We start from the raw sequence: 22,413 nt of genomic DNA, 5'->3' as shown, positions 1-22,413 counted from the left end.
GAGAAGCATCTGAGGGCTGGAAAACTGCCGATGTGACATCCCTGTTTAAAAAGGAGAGAGGCAAAAAGAAGATAACTACAACCGAACCAGCCTAACATCTATTGTTGGAAATATGTGGCAATCAACTATGAAGAAAATAGTAGCAGAACATTTGGAAAATCAGAATCTAATCAAACAGAATCACCATAGCCTGATGAAAGAGAAATTATGTCTGGCTAATTTGTTTGGGTTTTTGGAGGAAGTTTTGGGAGGAGAATTAATAGAGGAAAACCAGTAAATGTGTTGTGTTTGGACTTGGAGAAAGCATTGAGAATGTACTCAAAAGTAATAAGCTAAGAGCTGAGGTTTTGAAGGTAGTATATTGCTATGGATCAGTATGCTTTGCACGTTCTGGAAGGAGAGATGACATCTCGAGTGAAATGCACCAAGTGAATATATATTTTGGGGAACTTGGTGGCAATGCGGTAAGTCAGTGCAGAGGGTAAGAGGTGCCATTTGCTTGCTTTTTTTGCCTGATAGTTGGTAAGCATTTTTTTTGAGACAGGGTGAATTGAAGCCAGAATCAGGGACCGAGAGGGTGAACCAGTTTCATTGGTTGGTGATCGCTCCTGGTTTAAGAATCTATTATCGGTAGCTTTCAGATTGAAAGTAAATCGGAGAAATATTTACAGGCTACAAACGAAAAGACCAGAATGTTTTCAAATCAAATTAAGATCGAAGTAATTGAAATGGAGATGCCAGGCCAGATGATGATTTGTACCTACATGACGGGCGAGTGGTCAGGCCCCATACTCCAGCTTAGGGTTGATGAACTGGAATGTCAGTTTTTACCAATCAACAAATCATGTGGGGGACAGTTACTGGGGAATGCTGTGCTTCAGGAGGCAGTCACACACCTTAGATTAACTCGCTGAAACTTGGTCAGTGGCCAATGACAAAGAACAGGGCAGGTGGAAGGATCCAGGACGGAGTGCAGAGGGAACCTTGGCCTTTGATCTTATCTAACAGGTTTGAGATTCTTTCTTCGTGTGTGGATGAGAGTGCAGGGTACAGGGAAGATGAGTAAACTGACTGTAGCACTGTGGTACAGGGGGACATTGAAGCGGGAATAAAAAGTGACATCTAGTTATAATCAGAGGTAGTATAGTTAGGGGAATGAACACTGTTCGTTGTGACCAGGATCGAGAGTCTCGAAAGCAGTGTTGCCTGCCTGGTGCCCAGGCTCAGGATATTCCATCTCGGCTACAAAGGAACTTGAAGTGGGAGGAGTAGAAATCCAGCTATCATGGTCCACACAGGTACCATTGATATGGAAGAAAGAGGAAAGAGGTTCTCCTGAGGGATTATGAGCACCGAGGTGCTGAGGTGAGAAAGCAGAACCAGAATGGTAATAATCTCTGGATTATTATCTGAGCAATTTGGCACGGTGTGAACATAATTATAGATGTACATTGTTCAAATGGTGGCATGGCAGAAATGTGTTTGAATTCATGGGACATTGGCATCGGTATGGGGAAGGAGGGAGTTGTTCTGGTGTTCTCGGCTCGACGAGAATCATATTGGGATAAGTCTCCTGGCAAAATACAGACCTCGGCCTGGGGCTAGGGCGTTAAAATAAAAAGTGTGGAGTGGGTGAGCTCAGTTGCATGGAAAATTGTGGAAAAAGTTAGAAGCTGGTAAGTGCTCAGCAAAGTTTCCAGAGCAAGTAATAGGACAAAAAGTATGGAAATGGTCAGGAGTCTCACTTCAGCTGCAGCAGATAAGAAGGGTGGCTGTAAATGCCAGACTGAAGATCTTGTATTGAATTGCAGGGAGTGTATGAAACAAAGTGAATGAGTTTGTGGTGCAGATTGAAATTGACAGATACATCACTCTGGGTATCACAGAGAGGTGGTTGTTAGGGGATAAGTGTTGGGAACGAAATAGCCAATGATTCATGTCCGATAGAAAGAACAGGCAAATGGACAGAGATAACAAAGTGTGGAGCTGGATGAGCACAGCAGGCCAAGCAGCATCTCAGGAGCGTAAAAGCTGACGTTTTGTGCCGAGACCCTTCTACTTATGTGTGTTCATCCTGCTGTGTTCACCCAGATCCACACTTTGTTATCTTGGATTCTGAAGCATCTGCAGTTCCTATTATCTCCGATACAAATGGACAGAGATGCCAGGGTTGGCTTGTCAGTAAGAAATGAGGTCGTGCTGAAGGAACCACAGCTCTTGTGCTTGTTTATTAATGACTTGGAGGAAAGAGGTGCATGTGCTGTGGCGAAATTTGTTGATGACTGAAAAAATATTTAGAAAGACAAGGCATGGCCCAGAAACAGAGATTTACCAGGATGTTACTTGGATCAGCATGTATTAGCTATAAGCAGGGTTTGGTGGAAATGCTGTGTCATGATACATGTAATGAGATCAACCATGATCTCACCGAATGATGGAGGAATATTCAATGGGCCAAATGACTTTTTTTGTGAGTCTTCTTGTTTGACAATGCATTCATGAAGGTGTTTTTTTTTCTCTCTTGGATAAGATGTGAAAATGAAATGTATACGAGATAATGGGAACTGCAGATGCTGGAGAATCCAAGACAACAAAATGTGAGGCTGGATGAACACAGCAGGCCAAGCAGCATCTCAGGAGCACAAAAGTGCTCCTGAGATGCTGCTTGGCCTGCTGTGTTCATCCAGCCTCACATTTTGTTGTCATGAAATGTATACACTTCCTTTTCATCTGGGAATAAATAATTGTTCTGAACGATTTCCATTGACTAATAGCAATCTGACAAGCTTCGCAATGTAAAGAGATTTTTAGCTTCTTTTTAATTGTAAAGGTATTCTTTGGAATTAATTTGGCATATATTATTTGCATCTCAGGAAGTATGTTCATCACTGCATCTCAAAAAGTGCTCTGTTGTATGACAGCAGCTTTTTAAAGCTCACTTCAATGGTTGTGATTTTGAGTTGCCATAACACACATTAAATTACACTGTTGGCCAATCTGTCCATGATTATTTGATTATGTTATGCTTCAAACAGACAAGGAAATATTGGTGATGCAATGAAGTGTTTGACTCTCAAATATAATTGCTGTTATAGTTTCCACTTGGAAGAAAGATTCACATCAAATTGACTGGTCAAGGAAATGGGACACTGACTGTGAGTACTTTGAATGTTCGAGTTATTCCTAAAATGAAAGTTATGACCTTGATGATTTCTCTTTCATGCAGATATGAAGAGACTCTTTTAAAATATCCTCTAGGTTAGTGGTTCAGGCACAAAAGTGCAATATGTATATTTATGTATATACATGTACATGCGTCATCTGAAAAGATAATGAGTATAAATCACTTGTGACAAGGTGAGAATGAGTTATCCAGATAGTAAGAACTGCCAATGTTGGTGTCTGAGATAACACATTGTGGAGCTGGAGGAACACAGCAGGGCAGGCAGCATCAGAGGCTCAAGAAAGTTGGGGTTTTGGGTCAGGACCCTTCCTGAGAAATGGAGGGTGGAAGGGAGCTCAGAAACAAATAGTGTGGAGGGGGAGGAGGTGGTAGGGAAGGTAGGTGGGATGGTGATAAGTGAGTACTATCCAGATTGGAACAGATTTTCCCCAGGGGGTATTGAGTATGAATTCCAAATCACTCTCAAAATCTTAGTGACTGTTAACATTGATGTTTTTTGTCTGTGTGTTTCAGTAATTGCATGACAGTTGAATGGTTCGTTGAGAGTGAGGAACCTATGGACTCTCACACACCAAGATGGAATTTAGTTTGAAGAGTGACTTCAAAATAGTTGCTTGCTTTTAAAATCTTGACCGTTTTTGCTGTCCAGTTGAATGAATTTAGCTTCATACTGCTTCAATAGGAATTAGTGTTTAATAGGAACATATTTGTGAAACTTACAGTTCCGTAAGTTTTAGCATAAACTGGTGCAGCCTTTCGGTGCTTGCAAAAAGGCTCACCTCTCCATTAATACCGAAGGAAAATTGGAGTTTAAAAGTAAGTTCACCCGCTGTCAGGGAATGAAATGTTAATGTTGACTCGAACATAATTTTTAAAAAAGTCATATCTTTGTGTAACACTGAACTCAAATTAAAATTTGGATATGCTAGTTGTACAGATGGTTGGATATTGAATTCATTTTAAATGAGGGTGAAGATCACTTTAAATCCAGCATATTTGTGAAGAAAAGAAATAGCATGTCAAATAAAATTAACTGCATGACTCTTCATAGCCCTATCTGTAGAATTTCATTCTGAACTATGAGACAGTTGTGACCCCATACTACCTCAGTGCTCATGGCAAGAGTAAGACTCCTGTTTGACGTGCTGTGCACTGCATGGAATGGCGGCAACATCAGATTCATTGATGCTTGAGAATCAAAAGAATATGACGATAAGATTTAAAATCATAATCTCATTGAACACTTCAAGGAATGTATTACAGGAAGAGGGGGAAAGCATGTATGACTAATAGAAGGTGGTGGCGCAGATCACATAGACCTGTGTGCTAAAACTTATCACAAATTTCACATTGAATGGAACAGTTTAAACAGGCTGGAGGAAGCAGACATGCCAGCCCAAACTTTTTGAATTTGAGCATTCTGTTCATAAACATCAGCAAAATTGTTGGAAACATGTTTATTCTTTCTCTTTTATTGCACAGAACCATACGATTGGACTGTTTTGATGATAAATTTAAAGATTACGTGTCCCATCCGTTTGACTCACAGTTTGGTACCATAGGTTGGTACGATCTTCGTTCGAGAAGGAAAAGGGATGTTCCAGATACAGAAAATCGTCAAACCATTTACTACAAAGTCCGTTTCTGGTTAGTATTAATTAATGCAGTTAACATTTTTAGCTCGACATGATTGCACAATGGAGTCAATAAGAAAATTCCATCTGATATTCCACATAAATTTTAAGTGGATATTAAAGCAGCTCATTTCTTTTTCATGCTGTCTGCTGCTTTGAAGAATGGTTGTCTTATTGTCGAAATGTTTAGCTTTGACTCCATGGCTTCTTCCATTCGCTCACATTGAAACACATGTTTCTTCAGCCAAAAATGCACGTTTACCCGGTGTTGACTAACCTTCCCCTGAAATCCCCTGCGGTCGCTCCCCTGAAAAACAACTATACCGTTTTGGATACTGTTCCGGGGGACGACTTACCAGGGGTATACAGTAGGGTGCAGGTCTCTGGCACAGAGTCTGTCCCTCTTGCACAGAAGGGAAGCGGGGATAGGAAGAGAGTGATAGTCATTGGGGACTCAATAGTTAGAGGGACTGATAGAAGATTTGCCGGGAACGAAAGAGACTCACGATTGGTGTGTTGCCTACCAGGTGCCAGGGTCTGTGATGTCTCGGATCGTGCGTTTAGGGTCCTGAGGGGAGAGGGTGACCAGCCCCAAGTCGTGATCCACATAGGCACCAACGGCATATGTAGAAAGAGGGATAGGGATGTCAGGCAGGATTTGAGGGAGCTAGGGTGGAAGCCGAGAGCTAGAACAAACAGAGTGGTCATCTCTGGTTTGTCACCCGTACCACATGATAACGAGGCAAAGAACAGGGAGAGATTTCAGCTGAAGACGTGGCTGCAGGGATGGTGCAGGTGGGAGGGCTTCAGGTACATGGACAATTGGGGCTCATTCTGGGGAAGGTGGTACCTGTACAAACAGGACGGTCTCCACTTGAATGAGAGGGGCACGAATATCCTGGGTGGGAAATTGGCTAGTGCCATTCGGGTGGATTTAAACGAGCTCAGAAGGGGGATGGGAAACTGAGGTGTAGTCCTCGTACACAGGAGGATGAGCGTAGGGAGGACATGGTCAGGACCTCACTGTCACAGAAGTGTGCTGGCAGACAGCAAGCTGGATTGAAGTTTGACGACTTTAATGCCGGGAGTATCCGGAATAATGTAGGTGAGCTTGCAGCTTGGATAGGTACCTGGGACTTCGATGTTGTGGCCATTTCGGAGGCATGGATAGAGCAGGGTCAGGAATGGAGGTTCCAGGTTCTCGGGTTTAGATCTTTCATTAAGGTCTGGGAAGGTGGAAAAAGAGGGGGAGGTGTGGCTTTGTTGGTCAAGGACAGCATAACTGCGGCTGAAAGAACCTTTGAGGACTCATCTACTGAGGTGGTATGGGCTGAGGTTGCCAAGGAAGGTTTGTTGACTGAGTCAGTGTGGGTGGAAGTTCGGAACAGCAAGGCAGCAGTCACTTCACTGGGGGTTTTCTACAGACCCCAAATAGCAGTTGGGAGATCGAAGAACTCATTGGCCGGCAGATTGTTGAAAAGTGCAAACGTATCAGGGTTGTTGTTATGGGTGACTTCAACTTTCCCAATATAGATTGAAACTTCCTGAGTGCAGATGGTTTGGATGGAGCCGTTTTTGTCAGGTGTGTTCAGGAGGGTTTCCTGACTCAGTATGTGGACAGGCCGACGAGGCGGGAGGCCATTTTGGATTTGGTGCTCGGCGATGAGCCAGGACAGGTGTCAGATCTTGTGGTGGGAGAAGACTTTGGCGACAGTGACCGCAAGAGCCTCCCATTTACCATAGCCATGGAAAGGGAAAGGAGCAGTTACCAGGGGAAGATATTTCACTGGGGTCAAGGAAACTATGATGCTATCAGACAGGAGTTGGGAAGTACAGATTGGGAGCAATTGTTCCACAGAAAGGGCGCAGCAGACATGTGGAGGCTGTTCAAGGAGCAGTTGTTGCGAGTGATGTATAAATTTGTTCCTCTGAGACCGGTAAGAAGGGGTAAGATTAAGGAGCCTTGGATGACGGGTACAGAGGTGCTTCTTGTCAAAAAGAAAAGGCAGCGTACGTAAGGTGGAGGAAGTGAGGGTCTGGCACAGCTTTAAAGTATTACAGGCCTGCTCGGAAGGAGCTCAAAAGATATTGCCTGTGCAATTGTTACCTGTTACAACCTTTGCGTCCACGCTTGCTCATTCAATGGTGTCAAGATGCCAGCAGTGCATGTACCTTCTCCATCCCCTAATGCCGTCAGCTCACACAAGACATAGTCCTTACTTAAAATCTTCTGATCAACCAAAGTTCATTGTAATGGACATTTTAGTTATCTGTCATGAAACGAAAACTGATTCTGACTGGCATGACCTGCAGTACAAATGAATATAATCTGCGAAATGAGATTTCTTATGGGCTTGCAGCCGCTACAAATAATTGCTTTTCAAAGACGTTGCATACATACATTTTTTTCTCCTATCACCTTAGATTATTTTTTTGTTTATGCATGTTGTGTGGGTTTCCAGTCAGGCCCATAAACACAGGTTGATGCAGTCACTGTTACAACACGGTATTGAAGGAGAATTTGTGATCTTTGGTGTTTCATTCCAGTGTCTGAAGGAGTGCACCATCACGCCACTTCAGAGCACTACTGGCGACGAATTGTTGCAAGTTTTCAAGTGTTACCGATCGTCACATAAAATATGGCCTTTTTGTTGTTGCACTATTCATCTTAACTGCACCATATCTCGTGTTTAGGCTTGGAAACTATTTCAAGTTTTTTGATTTACTTGTTCAAAATCATTTATGATTGTTGTCATGATATCTACAATATGTTATTTTGATTGGACATAGAGGATTGGATCTGTCTTAATGGAAATAATGTATGCGCTTATAAAAGCCCTTCTGGGCAAGGTAGTTGCTCAGTGGTTAGAGCTGCTCATGCACTGGGGAGCCAATTGAGATTCCAGTCTTGGGTAAATATCTGTGTGGAATTGACACGTCCTCCCCGCGTCTGTGAGGGGTTTCTGCCAGGTGCTGCAGTTTCCTCCCATTGTTCAAAGATGTGCAGGTCCTTATATGTGATTTGTGAAGCATTTCTTAAATGTTTCAATCCTGCCAGCATCCAGTGCCTTGGACAAAATAACTGGAGATGAATAAAAGATACTGTGCCTTTTGACACCATTTCCTGCTGGATTTTCATCAATCCTGCTTTATATCGGTGACAACTTCCATGACCTTTTTTGATGCTATGTCTGAATTGACAGTCTAGTTCCAAATATTTGTTGTGCAGTATTTCAAGGTCTCTGTTACAGCATACCCATGAATGTCCACTTCAAAAGATACTTCCATATCATAGAATCCCTACGGTGTGGAAACAAGCCCCTTTTGACCCAAGAGGTCCACAGCCACCTTCCAAAGAGCATCTCACCCTGACTCATCCCCCAACCCTTTCCTCAGTAACCCTACATTTCCCATGACTAACACACCTAATCTACACATCCCTAAACACAATGGGCAAGTTTGGCATGGCCCATACACTGAGCCTGCACATCTTTGGACTGTGGGAGGAAACCAGAGCACCCAGCAGGAACCCATGCAGGCTTGGGCAGAATGTACAAACTCCGCATAGAAAATCGTCCAACGGTGGGATCGAACCTGGGTCCCTGGCGCTGTGAGTCAGCAGTGCTAACCACTGAGCCACCGTGCTGCCCTTGGAGTTAGACAGAGCTTGCTTGTTCCTGGGTGGCCTCAAACTGCCAACCTCCACTTAGTGGCAAAAGTGCTGACCAACTGCACTCATCTTCTCTGATACTATTATCTCTGATACTATTTTAACCTCACTGCGAAGCCTCTGCCAGGGATGCCTAACCTGAAGAAGTTACCCTCCTCCCTCCGGACCAACCTCAGGGAATCTCTCTCCCATTGCAACTCTCTTGTAATCTCTTCGGCCTTGAAACTGCTCGACCATGTCCTGAAGCAAACCAGGTACCACAGCCACATCACCTTTCTCAGCACCTGCCTACGGAACCAGATCATCCCCAAGGGACTACAGTCCACATTTCAGCCTTCCCAATTTGGCCCCAACCGTGACCACCTCTACACCCAGAATATTCAGACCCTTCAGAAGCGGTTCTCCCTGCGAGTCCTGAAACAGACACTTGCAGCCATGCGCCGGCACCTCCAGGCACTGCAATCCAGCCTGCCCCAGCTCAGAGCCTCCCTCTCCCAGACCTGCAAAGGACCTCTGCTGTTTTTTATCCTCCGCAGGATCCACAGACTGAACACCCAGTTCCACTCAGCTTTACTGGACACCAAAAATCGTAAGTACAACCAACTCACGGGCCCCTGCCACCCACTAGAGGATTCCTGCGCCTCCCAAATCCCGAGTCTGTCCCTGCCCCTCCCCCACCATGCACCCGCCGCCATTGACCATGAGGACACGGCCGGAGACCCCACCGATGACGTCACATCGGCCTCCGCCGGCCACAGAACTTCCGGAACCGCTGCTGCAGTCACCACCTCCACGTCCAGGTACTACAGCCCACACACCACCCTCACCTCAGCTGCTGCCGCCCACCCCGATCCTCCCACCGCCGACGGAACCCCGCCCACGGCCGACGCCGACGGAACCCCGCCCACGGCCGACGCCGACGGAACCCCGCCCACGGCCGACGCCGACGGAACCCCGCCCACGGCCGACGCCGACGGAACCCCGCCCACGGCCGACGACATCATCGCTCCGCCCACAACCTCCACAGCCTGCAACCCCAGAGGAGACAGCCACCCTGAGCCCTGCCGAATCTTCACCATCCCCCCAGACCTCCCACTGACTGAGGACGAACGGTCAGTCCTGAGCAAGGGGCTCACCTTTGTCCCCCTACAACCACACATCAACGAATACCAGTCACGGTCGGACATAGAGCAGTTTTTCCGCCGTCTTCGCCTGCATGCCTACTTCTTCAACCGGGAACCCAACCCTCCTTCCACTGACCCCTTCACCCGCTTCCAACACAAGTCCTCCTCCTGGACACCACCCCCAGGCCTCCTACCCTCCCTCGACCTCTTCATCTCCAACTGCCGTCGAGACATTAACCGCCTCAACCTCTCCACCCCTCTCACCCACTCCAACCTCTCCCCCGCAGAACGGGCAGCCCTCCGCTCCCTCCGCTCCAACCCCAACCTCACCATCAAACCCGCAGACAAGGGTGGCGCAGTGGTAGTATGGCGTACTGACCTCTACATCGCCGAGGCCAGACGCCAACTCTCCGACACCACCTCCTACCGCCTCCTCGATCATGACCCCACACCCGAGCACCAAACCATCATCTCTAACACCATTCATGACCTCATCACCTCAGGGGACCTCCCACCCACAGCCTCCAACCTCATTGTTCCCCAACCCCGCACGGCCCGTTTCTATCTCCTTCCCAAAATCCACAAACCTGCCTGCCCTGGTCGACCCATCGTCTCAGCCTGCTCCTGCCCCACCGAACTCATCTCCACCTATCTGGACTCCATTTTCTCCCCTTTGGTCCAGGAACTCCCCACCTACGTCCGTGACACCACCCACGCCCTCCACCTCCTCCAGGACTTCCAATTCCCTGGCCCCCAACACCTCATATTCACCATGGACGTCCAGTCCCTGTACACCTGCATTCCGCATGGAGATGGCCTCAAGGCCCTCCGCTTCTTCCTGTCCCGCAGGCCCGACCAGGCCCCCTCCACCGACACTCTCATCCGCCTAGCGGAACTCGTCCTCACACTCAACAACTTCTCTTTTGACTCCTCCCACTTCCTACAGACTAAGGGGGTGGCCATGGGCACCCGCATGGGCCCCAGCTATGCCTGCCTCTTTGTAGGTTACGTGGAACAGTCCATCTTCCGCACCTACACAGGCCCCAAACCCCACCTCTTCCTCCGGTACATTGATGACTGTATCGGCGCCGCCTCTTGCTCCCCAGAGGAGCTCGAACAGTTCATCTACTTCACCAACACCTTCCACCCCAACCTTCAGTTCACCTGGGCCATCTCCAGCACATCCCTCACCTTCCTGGACCTCTCAGTCTCCATCTCAGGCAACCAGCTTGTAACTGATGTCCATTTCAAGCCCACCGACTCCCACAGCTACCTAGAATACACCTCCTCCCACCCACCCTCCTGCAAAAACTCCATCCCCTATTCCCAATTCCTCCGCCTCCGCCGCATCTGCTCCCACGATAAGACATTCCACTCCCGCACATCCCAGATGTCCAAGTTCTTTAAGGACCGCAACTTCCCCCCCACGGTGATTGAGAACGCCCTTGACCGCGTCTCCCGCATTTCCCGCGACACATCCCTCACACCCCGCCCCCGCCACAACCGCCCCAAGAGGATCCCCCTCGTTCTCACACACCACCCTACCAACCTCCGGATACAACGCATTATCCTCCGACACTTCCGCCATTTACAATCCGACCCCACCACCCAAGACATTTTTCCATCCCCACCCCTGTCTGCTTTCCGGAGAGACCACTCTCTCCGTGACTCCCTTGTTCGCTCCACACTGCCCTCCAACCCCACCACACCCGGCACCTTCCCCTGCAACCGCAGGAAATGCTACACTTGTCCCCACACCTCCTCCCTCACCCCCATCCCAGGCCCCAAGATGACATTCCACATTAAGCAGAGGTTCACCTGCACATCTGCCAATGTGGTATACTGCATCCACTGTACCCGGTGCGGCTTTCTCTACATTGGGGAAACCAAGCGGAGGCTTGGGGACCGCTTTGCAGAACACCTCCGCTCAGTTCGCAACAAACAACTGCACCTCCCAGTCGCAAACCATTTCCACTCCCCCTCCCATTCTCTTGATGACATGTCCATCATGGGCCTCCTGCACTGCCACAATGATGCCACCCGAAGGTTGCAGGAACAGCAACTCATATTCCGCCTGGGAACCCTGCAGCCATCTGGTATCAATGTGGACTTCACCAGTTTCAAAATCTCCCCTTCCCCCACTGCATCCCTAAACCAGCCCAGTTCATCCCCTCCCCCCACTGCACCACACAACCAGCCCAGCTCTTCCCCCCCACCCACTGCATCCCAAAACCAGTCCAACCTGTCTCTGCCTCCCTAACCGGTTCTTCCTCTCACCCATCCCTTCCTCCCACCCCCAGCCGCACCCCCAGCTACCTACTAACCTCATCCCACCTCCTTGACCTGTCCGTCTTCCCTGGACTGACCTATCCCCTCCCTACCTCCCCACCTACACCCTCTCCACCTATCTTCTTTGCTCTCCATCTTCGGTCCGCCTCCCCCTCTCTCCCTATTTATTCCAGTTCCCTCCCCCCATCCCCCTCTCTGATGAAGGGTCTAGGCCCGAAACGTCAGCTTTTGTGCTCCTGAGATGCTGCTTGGCCTGCTGTGTTCATCCAGCCTCACATTTTATTATCTTGGAATCTCCAGCATCTGCAGTTCCCATTATCTCTGCACTCATCTTCACTGGTTTTTGCTTTTTATCATTGAATTCAATCCTTCAAACTCTATGATAAATATTTAAATTTCCATTGATATGTGAGCGTTGTTTTTAGTACGCAGTATTGGTTTATTATGTTTCATTGGTACATCATGAATATTGTATGTGTATGCAAATGGGCAAGTTGGTAATGATGCAGTCCACAGACCTGGAGGATAATAACACTGTCCTTCAATCGCCCACGATGCCCTCTGCAAATTGGTAGAAAACAAAAATTTCTATAAAATTCATCTCTCCTCCCGTCAGTCGATCAAAATTAATTCAGGATTTTGTACAGGCCAATAACCGTAAGATTACACGAGCCTAAACAAAACGACTGGCTCATATTAGTTCAGTAAAGTGAAAGGGCAACAATAGAGGTAGTAGGAACTGCAGATGCTGGAGAATCTGAGATAAGAAGGTGTAAAGCTGGATGAACACAGCAGGCCAAGCAGTATCATTCGGCTCTACACCTTGTTATCTCAGATTCTCCAGCGCCAATTTTCTGAAGCAGGGCCTCGTCCCGAAACATCAGCTTTCTTGCTTCTCTGATGCTGCTTGACCTGCTGTGTTCATCCAGCTCTCCACCTTGGGCAACAATAGAGTATGCTTTAAGTCACTAGGTATGTTACGTGGGTTTGTCTTCCTTAGGGTGGAGTTAGTGGAACCGAAAAAGATGTCTCCCTCACAGCGTTTGTGACAAAAGAATTGCATCGTTCCTTGGCGGCCTTTCAACAGAAGAATATTCAGAGATTTCACGAGTGGTAAGAATGTAACTTCTTTTACTTCTCTTTTTCTCACTTTTTCCAACAATTGGAAAATAGATTTTAGAAATAACATCGAGCTGATGAAGTGTGAAAAGAAGAATAATTCCAAGCAGTGGTGGGAGTTGGTCAGTGAGGTGGGAGGAGTGGATAGGTGGGAGAGAAGGCGGACAGGTCATGGAGGCGGGGATGAGGGGAGGAACTAGTCTTGGGATGAGGTTGGCGGGTGGGGAGATTTTGAGGGTGGCCAAGTCCACATTGAGGCTGTTGAGTTGGAAGCTCCCGAGGCGGAATATGAGGTGCTGCTCCTCCAGTTTCTGGGTGGTTTGGTTGTGACACTGGAAGAGGCCCAGGATGGACATGTCATTCAGGGAGTGGGAGGGGGAGTTGAAGTGATGCAATGATTTGGACATGAAAATAGAAGGTGTGGTTAGTAAGTTTCCCAATGATTGAAGGTGTAGTAGCCAGCCAAGAAGGTCACCTCAGAATACAATGGGACATTGACAAGGGCCAATAAACTGAGGAATGGCAGGTGGTGTTGAGGTTAGACAAATGTGAGGTGCTACATTTTGGAAAGGCAAATCAGGGCAGCACGCTGGAGTGCAGTTTCGTAGTTCCATCAAAGTACAGCCACCGGTAGAAAGGATATGAAGGAGACATTTGGTGTGCTCGCCTTTATCGGTCAGTGCATTGAGTATAGGAGTTGGGAGATCACTTAGCAGCCATGTAGGACGTTGGTTCGGCTGCTTTTGGAATACTGCAATCGATTTTGGTCTCCTTGCGAGAGGAAGGATGTCGGCGCAACATTGAGGGCCGAAGGGCCTGTTCTGCGCTGTATTGTTGTATGTTGTAAACTTGAAAGGGTTCAGAGAAGCTCTAAAAGGATGTTACCAGCATCGGAGGTTGGAGGTATACCGTGGGATTGAACAGGCAGCTATTTCTTGGAACTTGGGAGTTCAGGGCTGACCATATAGAAGTTTATACAATTACGAGGGACGTGGATGGAGCGAACAGCCAAGATCTTTTCCCCGGATTGCTGGAAGCCAAAACTGGAGGGAATAGGTTAAAAATGAGAGAGGGAAGATTTAAAATGGACCGGATTTTTTTCATAGTGGTGCATGTATGGAGTGAGCTGCCAGAGGAAGTGATGGAGGCTTGTACATTTAAAAGGCATGTGGATGGGTATATGAATAGGCTGGGTTGAGAGGAATATGGGCCAAATGCTGGCAAATGGGACTAAATTAATTTAGGATATCTGGTCAACATAGACAAATTGGGCCAAAGGATCTGTTTCCCGACTGTACATCTCTGTGATTCTAAGTGTCTTTTTTCTTAACCACGTGGCCCATAATTAGAAAAACGTGAATCAGGATTTGGGAATGTGACAATTCTAATTGGATCTGTTTGATGAAATTAACTCTGTAGGTAATGGTGGTTGAATTATGATTCGTCAAATTTGAGTTTATTGCAGCATCCTATAGAATAGAGGAGACACATGTAATCAAAATTGAAAATCAAAACTTGGTAAAATTTTGCTTTGGAAATACATGACCAACCATTGGAGGAGATTCATGACCATTGCATTCAAGTGAGAACAACAAATGTGATTCAGTGACTCAGTGAAATTGGATGCAGTGACTGAGTGAAATAGGATGCAGTGACTGAGTGAAGTGGGATGCACTGACTGAGGGTAATGGGATGCAGTGACTGTGGGTAATGGGATGCAGTGACTGAGGACAATGGGATGCAGTGACTGAGGGTAATGTGATGCAGTGACTGAGTGAAATGGGATGCAGTGACTGAGGGAAATGGGATGCAGTGACTGGGAAATGGGATGCAGTGATTGATGGAAATGGGACGCAGTGACTGAGGGAAATGGGATGCAGTGACTGAGGGAAATGGGATGCAGTGACTGAGGGAAATGGGATGCAGTGACTGAGAGAAATGAGATGCCGAGACTGAGTGAACTGGGATGAAGTGACTGATGGAAATGGTATGCAGTGTCTGTTGGAAATGGGATCCTGCGACTGAAGGTAATGGGATGCAGTGACTGAGGGTAATGGGATGCAGTGACTGAGGGTAATGGGATGCAGTGACTGAGTGAAATGGGATGCAGTGACTGAGGGTAATGGGATGCAGTGACTGAGTGAAATGGGATGCAGTGACTGAGGGGAATCGGATGCAGTGAATGAGGACAATGGGATGCAGTGACTGAGGACAATGGGATGCAGTGACTGAGGGCAATGGGATGCAGTGACTGAGTGAAATGGGATTGCCGTGACTGTGGAAAGGAGATGCAGTGACTGAGGAAATGGGACGCAGTGACAGATGGAAATGGGATGCCCTGACTGAGTGTAAAGTGAAGCATTGAGTGAAACGGGATGCAGTGGCTGTGTGAAATGGGATGCACTGGCTGTGTGAACTGGGATGCAGTGGCTGTGTGAACTGGGATGCAGTGACTGTGTGAATAGGGATGCAGTGACTGAGGGAAAGGAGATGCAGTGTCTGTTTGAAATGGGATGCTGTGACTCAAGTGAATGGGATGCCGTGACTGTGGGGAATGGGATGCAGTGACTGAGATAAATGGGATGCAGTGACTGAGATAAATGGGATGCAGTGACTGATGGAAATGGGATGCAGTGAATGTGGGAAATGGGATTCAGTGACTGTGGGGAATGGGATGCAGTGTCTGAGGGAAATGGAATTCAGTGACTGAGATAAATGGGATGCAGTAATTGGTGGAAATGGGATGCAGTGACTGAGGGAAATGGGATGCAGTGACTGTGTCAAATGGATGCAGTGACTGAGTGTAATGGGATGCAGTGACTGATCAAAATGGGATGCAGTGACTGACAGTAATTGGATGGAGTGACGGACGGTAATGGGATGCAGTGACTGAGGGAAACGGGACGCAGTGTCAGAGTGAAATAGGATGCAGTCAATGAGTGAAATGGCCTGCAGTGATTGAGTGAAGTGGGATGCAGTGACTGAGTTAAATGTGATGCAGAGGCTGAATGAAATGGGATGCAGTGACTGCTTGAAATGGGATGCAGTGACTGCTTGAAATGGGATGCAGTGACTGAGTGAAATGGGCTGCTGTGACTGAGCGTAATGGGATCCAGTGACTGAGGGAAATGAGATGCAGTGTCTGTTTGAAATGGGATCCTGCGACTGAAGTTAATGGGATGCAGTGACTGAGTGAAATGGGATGCAGTGACTGAGTGAAATGGGATGCAGTGACTGAGTGAAGTGGGATGCAGTGACTGAGGGTAATGGGATGCAGTGACTGAGGACAATGGGATGCAGTGACTGAGGGTAATGTGATGCAGTGACTGAGTGAAATGGGATGCAGTGACTGAGTGAAGTGGGATGCAGTGACTGAGGGTAATGGGATGCAGTGACTGAGGGTAATGTGATGCAGTGACTGAGGGAAATGGGATGCAGTGACTGTGGGGAATGGGATGCAGTGATTGAGATAAATGGGATGCAGTGACTGATGGAAATGGGATGCAGTGAATGTGGGAAATGGGATTCAGTGACTGTGGGGAATGGGATGCTGTGTCTGAGGGAAATGGAATTCAGTGACTGAGATAAATGGGATGCAGTGAATGAGGGAACTGGGATTCAGTGACTGAGATGAATGGGACGCAGTGACTGATGGAAATGGGATGCAGTGACTGAGGGTAATGGGTTGCAGTCACTGAGTGAAATGGGATGCTGTGACACTGTGGAATGGGATGCAGTGACTCAGTGGAATGTGAAGCATTGACTGAGGGAAAGGAGATGCAGTGAATGTGGGAAATAGGATGCTCTGTCTGAGGGTAATGTGATGCAGTGACTGAGGGTAACGCGATGCAGTGACTGTGGTTAATGGGATGCAATGACTGAGGGAAATGGGATGCAGTGACTGATGGAAATCAGATGCACTGTCTGAGGGAAATGGGATGCAGTGTCTGAGGAAAATGGGATGCTGTGACTGAGCGTACTGGGATGCAGTGACTGAGGGTAATGGGATGTAGTGACTGATGGTAATGGGATGCAGTGACTGAGGTGAAATGGGCTGCAGACACTGAGTGAAATGACATGCAGTGATTGAGGAACGGAGATGCAGTGACTGTGGGAAATGGGATGCAGTGACTGATGGAAATGGGATGCAGTGACTGAGGACCATTGGATGCAGTGACTGAGTGAACTGTGATTCAGTCACTGAGTGAACTATGATTCAGTCACTGAGTGAACTGTGATGCAGTGGCTGAGTGGAATGGGATGCAGTGACTGAGTGAAATGAGATGCAGTGACTGAGGGATATGGGATGCACTGACTGAGGGACATGGGATGCACTGACTGAGGGACATGGGATGCACTGACTGAGGGACATGGGATGCAGTGACAGAGGTACTGGGAAGGAGTGACTGAGTTAATAGGGAATCAGTGCCCGAGCGGGCTTGGGGTGCAGTGACTGAGGGAAATGGGAGACAGTGCCTGACCGAAAAGGGACGCACTGACTGAGTGAAATGGGATGCAGTGACTGAGTGAAATGACATGCAGTGACTGTGGGACATGGGATGCATTGACTAAGGGACATGGGATGCAGTGACTGAGGGAAATGGGATGCAGTGACTGAGTGAAATGGGATGCAGTGACTGAGGGACGTGGGATGCAGTGAATGAGGGACATGGGATGCACTGACTGAGGGAAATGGGATGCAGTGACTGAGCGTAATGGGATGCAGTGACTGAGGGACGTGGGATGCAGTGAATGAGGGACGTGAGATGCAGTGACTGAGGGACATGGGATGCAGTGACTGAGGGAAATGGGATGCAGTGACTGAGGGAAATGAGATGCCGAGACTGAGTGAACTGGGATGCACTGAGTGAAGGAAATGGTATGCAGTTTCTGTTGGAAATGGGATCCTGCGACTGAAGGTAATGGGATGCAGTGACTGAGGGTAATGGGATGCAGTGACTGAGTGAAATGGGATGCAGTGACTGAGTGAAATGGGATGCAGTAACTGAGGGTAATGGGATGCAGTGACTGAGTGAAATGGGATGCAGTGAATGAGGACAATGGGATGCAGTGAATGAGGACAATGGGATGCAGTGACTGAGGACAATGGGATGCAGTGACTGAGGGCAATGGGATGCAGTGACTGAGGACAATGGGATGCAGTGACTGAGGGCAATGGGATGCAGTGACTGAGGACAATGGGATGCAGTGACTGAGGGGAATGGGATGCAGTGACTGAGGGAAATGTGATGCAGTGACTGAGGGAAATGGGATGCAGTGACTGGGAATTGGGATGCAGTGACTCTGGGAAATGGGACGCTGTGACTGAGTGAAATGGGACGCAGTGACTGAGTGAAAAGGGACGCAGTGACTGATGGAAAGGAGATGCAGTGACTGATGGAAAGGAGATGCAGTGACTGATTGAAATGGGATTCAGTGACTGAGAGAAACGGGATTGCCGTGACTGTGGAAAGGAGATGCAGTGACTGAGGAAATGGGACCCGGTGACGGATGGAAATGGGATGCTCTGACTGAGTGTAAAGTGAAGCATTGAGTGAAATGGGATGCAGTGGCTGTGTGAAATGGGATGCAGTGACTGGTGGAAATGAGATGCACTGACTTAGGGAAAGGAAATGCAGTGTCTGTGGGAAATGGGATGCTGCGACTGAGGGTAATGGGATGCAGTGACTGATGGAAATGGATGCAGTGCCTGAGTGAAATGCGATGCAGTGACTGAGGTACTGGGAAGGAGTGACTGAGTTAATAGGGATGCAGTGCCCGTGCGGGCTTGGGGTGCAGTGACTGAGGGAAATGGGATGCAGTCAGTGAGTGAAATGTGTTGCAGTCACTGAGTGAAAGGGGATGCAGTGACTGAGTGAAATGCGATGCAGTGACTGAGTGAAATGCGATGCAGTGACTGAGGGAAATGGGATGCAGTGACTGAGGGAAATGAGATGCCAAGACTGAGTGAACTGGGATGCAGTGATTGATGGAAATGGGATGCAGTGACTGAGGGAAATGGGATGCAGTGACTGACGGAAATGGGATGCAGTCAGTGAGTGAAATGTGTTGCAGTGACTGAGTGAAATGGGATGCAGTGACTGAGTGAAATGGGATGCAGTGACTGAGTGAAGTGGGATGCAGTGACTGAGACAATCGGATGCAGTGACTGAGGGACATGGGATGCAGTGACTGAGGGACATGGGATGCAGTGACTGAGGGACATGGGATGCAGTGACTGAGGGACTTGGAGTGCAGTGACTGAGGGAGATGGGATGCAGTGACTGAGGGAAATGGGATGCAGTGACTGACGGAAATGGGATGCCGTGTCTGTTGGAAATGGGATCCTGCGACTGAAGGTAATGGGATGCAGTGACTGAGGGTAATGGGATGCAGTGACTGAGGGTAATGGGATGCAGTGACTGAGTGAAATGGGATGCAGTGACTGAGTGAAATGGGATGCAGTGACTGAGTGAAATGGGATGCAGTGACTGAGGGTAATGGGATGCAGTGACTGAGTGAAATGGGATGCAGTGACTGAGGGGAATCGGATGCAGTGAATGAGGACAATGGGATGCAGTGACTGAGGACAATGGGCTGCAGTGACTGAGTGCAATGGGATGCAGTGACTGAGGGAAATGATATGCGGTGACTGAGGGAAATGGGATGCACTGACTGAGGGACATGGGATGTAGTGACTGAGGGACATGGGATGCATCGACTGAGGGACATGGGATGCATCGACTGAGTGAAATGCGATGCAGAGACTGAGGGAATGGAGATGCTGTGACTGTGGGAAATGGGATGCAGTGAGTGTGGGAAATTGAATGCAGCGTCTGTGAGATAGGGGAAACAGTGACTGTTGGAAATGGGATGCAGTGACTCTGGTGAAGGAGATGCAATGATTGAGTGAAATGGGATGCAGTGATTGAGTGAAATGGGAAGCACTGACTGAGTGAAATGGGATGCACTGACTGAGTTAAATGTGATGCAGAGGCTGAATGAAATGGGATGCAGTGACTGTTTGAAATGGGATGCAGTGACTGAGTGAAATGTGATTCAGTCACTGAGTGAAATGGGATGCAGTCAGTGAGTGAAATGTGTTGCAGTGACTGAGTGAAATGGGATGCAGTGACTGAGTGAAATGGGAGGCAGTGACTGAGGGAAATGGGATGCAGTGACTGAGGGGAATGGGATGCAGTGAGTGTGGGAAATTTAATGCAGGGTCTGAGAAATACGGGAAACAGTGACTGATGAAAATGGGATGCAGTGACTGTGGGACATGGGATGCAGTGATTGTGTGAAATGTGATGCAGTGACTGAGTGAAATGTGACGCAGTGACTGAGTGAAATGTGATGCAGTGACAGTGAAATGGGCTGCAGTGACTGTTGGAAATGGGATGCAGTGACTGTGGTGAAGAAGATGCAGTGACTGAGTGAAATGTGATTCAGTCACTGAGTGAAATGTGATTCAGTCACTGAGTGAAATGGGATGCAGTCAGTGAGTGAAATGTGTTGCAGTGACTGAATGAAATGGGATGCAGTGACTGAGTGAAATGGGATGCAGTGACTGAGGGAAATGGGATGCAGTGACTGAGGGGAATGGGATGCAGTGAGTGTGGGAAATTTAATGCAGGGTCTGAGAAATACGGGAAACAGTGACTGATGAAAATGGGATGCAGTGACTGTGGGACATGGGATGCAGTGATTGTGTGAAATGTGATGCAGTGACTGAGTGAAATGTGACGCAGTGACTGAGTGAAATGTGATGCAGTGACTGAGTGAAATGGGCTGCAGTGACTGTTGGAAATGGGATGCAGTGACTGTGGTGAAGGAGATGCAGTGACTGAGTGAAATGTGATTCAGTCACTGAGTGAAATGTGATTCAGTCACTGAGTGAAATGGGATGCAGTCAGTGAGTGAAATGGGCTGCAGTCAGTGAGTGAAATGGGATGCAGTGACTGAGTGAAATGGGATGCAGTGACTGAGGGAAATGAGATGCAGTGTCTGTTGGAAATGGGATCCTGCGACTGAAGTTAATGGGATGCAGTGACTGAGTGTAATGGGATGCAGTGACGGAGTGTAATGGGATGCAGTGACTGAGGGTAATGGGATGCAGTGACTGAGGACAATGGGATGCAGTGACTGAGGGAAATGGGATGCAGTGACTGGGAAATGGGATGCAGTGATTGATGGAAATGGGACGCAGTGACGAAGTGAAATGGGACGCACTGACTAAGTGAAATGGGACGATTGACTGTGGTGAAGGAGATGCAGTGACTGAGTGAAATGGGATGCAGTGACTGACTGAAATGGGATGCAGTGACTGAGTGAAATGGGATTGCCATGACTGTGGAAAGGAGATGCAGTGACTGAGGAAATGGGATGCAGTGACTGAGGGAAATGGGATGCAGTGACTGATGGAAATGGTATGCAGTGACTGAGGGAAATGGGATGCCGTGACTGACGGAAATGGGATGCAGTGTCTGTTGGAAATGGGATCCTGCGACTGAGGGTAATGGGATGCAGTGACTGAGTGAAATGGGAAGCAGTGACTGAGTGAAATGGGATGCAGTGACTGAGGTTAATGGGATGCAGTGACTGAGTGAAATGGGATGCAGTGACTGAGGGGAATCGGATGCAGTGAATGAGGACAATGGGATGCAGTGACTGAGGACAATGGGCTGCAGTGACTGAGTGCAATGGGATGCAGTGACTGAGGGAAATGATATGCGGTGACTGAGGGAAATGATATGCGGTGACTGAGGGAAATGGGATGCACTGACTGAGGGACATGGGATGTAGTGACTGAGGGACATGGGATGCATCGACTGAGGGACATGGGATGCATCGACTGAGTGAAATGCGATGCAGAGACTGAGGGAATGGAGATGCTGTGACTGTGGGAAATGGGATGCAGTGAGTGTGGGAAATTGAATGCAGCGTCTGTGAGATAGGGGAAACAGTGACTGTTGGAAATGGGATGCAGTGACTCTGGTGAAGGAGATGCAATGATTGAGTGAAATGGGATGCAGTGATTGAGTGAAATGGGAAGCACTGACTGAGTGAAATGGGATGCACTGACTGAGTTAAATGTGATGCAGAGGCTGAATGAAATGGGATGCAGTGACTGTTTGAAATGGGATGCAGTGACTGAGTGAAATGTGATTCAGTCACTGAGTGAAATGGGATGCAGTCAGTGAGTGAAATGTGTTGCAGTGACTGAGTGAAATGGGATGCAGTGACTGAGTGAAATGGGATTGCCGTGACTGTGGAAAGGAGATGCAGTGTCTGAGGAAATGGGACGCGGTGACAGATGGTAATGGGATGCTCTGACTGAGTGTAAAGTGAAGCATTGAGTGAAATGCGATGCAGTGGCTGTGTGAAATGTGA

The 22,413-nt window shown here is 48.0% G+C and overlaps 1 protein-coding gene and 1 long non-coding RNA gene across 2 annotated transcripts in view; both read left to right on the top strand.

Annotated features, from left to right (window-relative positions):
- LOC132207840 (utrophin-like) overlaps positions 1-22,413 on the top strand; it is a 443,018-nt gene that overhangs the window by 222,485 nt on the left and 198,120 nt on the right. The window lies entirely within an intron of this gene.
- The window catches only part of LOC132207841 (uncharacterized), a 34,406-nt gene continuing 24,889 nt past the window's right edge, over positions 12,897-22,413 (top strand). Inside the window, exon 1 of the long non-coding RNA XR_009443899.1 lies at positions 12,897-13,014. This is a non-coding gene — a long non-coding RNA (uncharacterized LOC132207841). The remainder of the gene's footprint in view (positions 13,015-22,413) is intronic.

The sequence above is a fragment of the Stegostoma tigrinum genome, unplaced genomic scaffold (genome assembly GCF_030684315.1).
Source record: "Stegostoma tigrinum isolate sSteTig4 unplaced genomic scaffold, sSteTig4.hap1 scaffold_176, whole genome shotgun sequence".
Classification (NCBI taxonomy): domain Eukaryota; kingdom Metazoa; phylum Chordata; class Chondrichthyes; order Orectolobiformes; family Stegostomatidae; genus Stegostoma; species Stegostoma tigrinum.
This window is presented reverse-complemented; position numbering and strand designations above follow the sequence as displayed.